The sequence below is a fragment of the Carassius gibelio genome, chromosome B14, assembly GCF_023724105.1.
Source record: "Carassius gibelio isolate Cgi1373 ecotype wild population from Czech Republic chromosome B14, carGib1.2-hapl.c, whole genome shotgun sequence".
Classification (NCBI taxonomy): domain Eukaryota; kingdom Metazoa; phylum Chordata; class Actinopteri; order Cypriniformes; family Cyprinidae; genus Carassius; species Carassius gibelio.
The window spans coordinates 4,196,574-4,201,376 of record NC_068409.1 but is presented as its reverse complement, the minus strand read 5'-3'; the positions used below and the strand labels follow the sequence as shown (position 1 = coordinate 4,201,376).

The 4,803-nt window shown below is 43.7% G+C and overlaps 1 pseudogene; it reads left to right on the top strand.

Annotated features, from left to right (window-relative positions):
• The first annotated feature begins 1,714 nt into the window (after positions 1-1,714).
• LOC127971261 (uncharacterized protein K02A2.6-like) lies at positions 1,715-3,740 on the top strand (annotated as a pseudogene).
• The last annotated feature ends 1,063 nt before the right edge of the window (positions 3,741-4,803 follow it).

Here is a 4,803-nt window from a genome sequence, read left to right as displayed (position 1 = left end):
AAAGACATCTTTCATTGAGCTAATGCTGTTAAATAGAGAGTAATATATATATATATATATATATATATATATATATATATATATATATATATATATATATATATATATATCAAACAAACATAAAATCTAGTGTAGGCTATTCTTAAACGTGAAGCTCATTATATTGAAGTACAAATACAAACACCAGAAGTGTTCTTTCATTGAAAATGTGATGTATTCCAAGTTAACATTTTGAGACTATAGAGATTCCGTAGCTGTGTGCTGGGAATGTTGGGTAATGTTCGGGGGCGCGCTCTGTGCAGACTAAAAGATAGACAGAGTAAAAGCTGTGGTCTAATGACAGACATTCCGTCTCTTGTGTCTTCTTGAAGACATACATCAGAGAAAATTGGCGACGAGGATAAAGTCTTGTTCACATTATGGCGCTTATTGGAAATATTAGCGAGTTTGTTCCGAAAGCAGAGTCTTGGTCGGCTTATATTTGAACGGCTTGAACGGTTCTTCGAGGCGAACAAAATAAGCGAAGGGAAACAGGTTGCGACGCTGTTGAGTGTGATGGGAGCAACTACCTACGGTTTACTGAGGAACTTGGTACAACCAGAGAAGCTAAAGGATAAGTCTTACAAAGACATTGTGGACACTTTAAAGAATCATTTTGAGCCAAAGCCGTTGCTGATTGCTGAAAGATTCCGTTTTAATCATTGCAATCAAAGAGCTGATGGGACGGTGACGGAATATGCAGCGGAGCTGAAACAGTGCGCTGTGAGTTCGGAGCAACACTAGACAAGGCATTGCGTGACCGTTTCGTAAGTGGAATCCGCAACGAAGCCTGCCAACGGCGACTGTTGTCTGAATCTAATCTGACGTTCGCACGTGCGTTTGAGATCGCATTGAGTATGGAGACGGCGGAGAAAGACACACAGCAGCTGAGAGGGCTTGACTCGCGCTCGGGTGCTGTGCATAAAGTGGATGCGCGGGCGCGAGCAGCGCAACATGTAGATCAGAGAGGGAAAAAGTGCTATAGATGTCATGGCAAAAGATCACAGCCCTCAGGTATGTCATTTCAAGGATTCAAAATGTCATAATTGTGGGAAAACTGGCCACATCAAAAGAGCTTGCAGAGGAAAAATGGAAGCTGGGAAAAGTAAACGTTATGTGGAGAAAAACACTAAGTATGTGGGGGTAGAGGAAGCTGAGTTGCCCATGTTTTCGCTACTAAGTGAGGAAAACGACACAAAGTCATTCTTTGAGGCCTTTACAGGTAAATGGCAAAGAAATTATGATGGAAATTGATACCGGCGCGGCCGTGAGTATCATATCAAAGAAACTATTTAAAGATGCATTTTCAAAAGAGCCACTAGAGGTCGCGGGAGTCAAGCTTAAAACGTACACTGGAGAGATTATGCCTGTGTTGGGACAATTTCAAGCTAATGTGAGCTATGAAAAACAATGTGAATTGCTACCCACAATAGTAGTAAAAGGGGAGGGGCCTGCTCTGTGTGGCAGAAATTGGCTACAAAAGCTCACCTTGAACTGGAAAAAAATTAAGCATGTCAGTCAATTGCATCAAGCAAAGTCCCTTGAAGAGGTGCTGGATTCGTGTTCAGAGGTGTTCAAAGATGAATTAGGCACACTCCGTGGACTTAAGGCAAAGATACTGGTGAATCCTGAAATTCCCCCGCGTTTTTGTAAATCACGCCCACTGCCTTTTGCCATGAAAGCTCAAGTGGACGCTGAACTGGACCGACTGGAGAAGGCTGGAATAATCACGCCAGTAAAACACAGTGAATGGGCAGCACCCATTGTGCCGGTGGTAAAAAAAGACAAAACCTTAAGACTGTGTGGAGACTATAAATTAACTGTGAATCAAGCAGCTACTACAGAGACTTACCCACTTCCTCGGATTGAGGAGCTGATGGCTACACTGACTGGAGGAACTGTGTTTTCTAAGGTTGACCTGGCTTCAGCATACCAGCAGGTTCTTCTTGATGAGGAGTCCAAACAGCTGCTAACCATCAACACACACAGAGGATTATTTGTCTACAATAGACTTCCATTTGGTGTCAGTTCAGCACCATCAATCTTTCAAAGAATTATGGAGAACATCATGAAAGATCTTGATGTCGTCGTTTACCTTGATGACCTACTAGTCACTGGAAGGACAGAACATGAACATCTGCAGAGGCTACAGGCAGTGCTGCAAAGACTCCAGGAGAATGGCTTGCGGGTGAAAAGGTCAAAATGTGAGTTTGGGAAAAAGCAAATTGAATATCTAGGATTTGTGCTAGACAGCCAGGGCCTTCATCCATCTCCGGACAAAGTTGCGGCAATCCGAGATGCACCAGCACCCACCTGTGTGAAGGAGCTAAGAGCATTTCTGGGTTTGGTCAATTATTATGGACGATTTTTGCCCAACCAAAGTACAGTAGCAGCTCCCCTCTACAGACTGTTGAGAGATAATGTACCATGGGAATGGAAGCAGTTAGAGCAAAGAGCTTTTGGGAAATGTAAAGACTTGTTAACCAACGACAGGGTTCTGGTGCATTATGATCCAAGTCTACCACTCACCTTAGCTTGCGATTCTTCAGCATATGGAATTGGAGCTGTTTTGCAACACACCATGCCCACTGGAGAGGAACGTCCTGTAGCTTATGCCTCACGAACTCTGTCCCCTGCGGAGAAAAAGTATTCACAAATCGAGAAAGAGGGGTTGGCGCTCATTTTTGGGGTAAAAAAATTTCACCAATATTTGTGGGGAAGGAAATTCAAGATGGTGACTGACCATAAACCTTTTCTGACTTTGTTTGGAGAGCATAAAAGTCTACCCACCATGGCAGCGGCCAGGATTCAAAGATGGGCAATCATCCTTTCAGCTTATGACTACCACATTGAATACTGTCCCTCAGAGAAACACGGTAATGCAGACGGCCTTTCGCGTGTCCCCCTGCCTGACACAACTGATGTGGGCACGGCCGCCTTGTCAGAAAATATTCATGCTCTAATAGCGGAACACTTCGGAGAAGCTCCCTTGAATGCGGACCAGGTGGCACGTGTAACACGCAGAGACAAGGTGTTGTCCAAAGTCCTGAAGTATGTTTTGGAGGGATGGCCATTCGATGTGGATGAAAGTTTGAAAGCTTACCACTCACGCAGATATGAATTGTCTGCAGAGAGAGGATGCGTGCTCTGGGGCACAAGGGTGATAATACCTGATAAGCTGAGAGAAACTGTACTGAAAGAACTGCATGTCGGTCATCAAGGGATCGTAAAGATGAAAACTCTTGCCCGCAAATATGTGTGGTGGCCTAAAGTGGATGCAGATCTGGAGCGGGTTAGCAGAGCTTGTGAGCCATGCCAGATGGAACAAAAGGCTCCACGACAGGTTCCGTTACAACCTTGGGAATTTCCTGGTCAAAGCTGGAAAAGAATACACATAGACTTTGCTGGTCCTTTTCTAGGACACACATTTATGATACTTGTGGATGCATACTCGAAGTGGCTGGAGGTGTATAGAATGTCTAATATCACAAGCTACCATCGCAAGACTGAGGAGGTTGTTTGCAGCATACGGACTTCCAGAGCAAATTGTCACTGACAATGGAACACAATTTACGTCTGAGGAGTTCAAAAACTTCATGCAGCTAAATGACATTCTTCATTCAACGAGTGCACCAGGTCATCCTGCTACCAACGGCCTAGCAGAAAGGTATGTGCAGACATTTAAAAGCGGAATGAAGTAACTTGCACACTTGACAATGGACTTGGAAGATAAGATCTCTCTTTTCTTAATGCAGTATCGCACCACTCCATACTGCACTACAGGCCAATCGCCAGCAGATCTTTTTCTTAATAGGCATGTGCGCACTCGTCTGGACTTTGTTCATCCAGATGTCACTGTTGCTGTTCACAGGAAGCAATACCTGCAAAAGTTCTATCATGATCAACGTGCTGTGGAGAGGTCTTTTTCTGCAAAGGACGCAGTGTATCTCCGTAACACCACAGGAGGAGGGAACAAATGGATTCCAGGTGTGATAGTAAAACAAACCGTGCCAGTGTCTTACAAAGTTCAGGGACGAGACTCAGATGTCATTTTCAGGAGACATGGCGACCAGTTGAGACCCCGGGTTGTGGAGGATGAGCTGGTTAAAGAGACTGACTGTTCAGGGACTGAAACTCCGATTCAAACCCGAGCTCCCGAGGGGGAAAAACAAGCAGTCCCTGAGCCTTCTCAAGAGGACTGTGGAGGGGTTACAGGGGTGGCTCAGAGTCCACGCCGCTCATCCAGAAGTAGAAAACCACCAAAACGTTTGGATCTGTAATTCATGAGACATACACCCATTGGAATAGCACTACGGAATGATGTTTTTCTGAAGTTCTGATGTTGTTTTTGGAAAGAAGAAAGTAACTGTTATGTTGTTGTTAATGACGATAATGTTTTGTGCCATGCAAGGGTTCAGGTGAATCTGAATGTTCGTTGATTTAAAAGGGGGTTAATGTGATGTATTCCAAGTAAACATTTTGAGACTATAGAGATTCCGTAGCTGTGTGCTGGGAATGTTGGGTAATGTTCGGGGGAGCGCTCTGTGCAGACTAAAAAATAGACAGAGTAAAAGCTGTGGTCTAATGACAGACATTCCGTCTCTTGTGTCTTCTTGAAGACATACATCACAGAAAAGTATGCATTTTATTTATTCACAGGCTATATGGTTAAAATAATATTTTAGTTGAAAACTTTAAGTGACAATGTTTGAAAAAAATGTATCATAGAAATGATTCATAGACCTTCAGTTGTTATACTTTTAA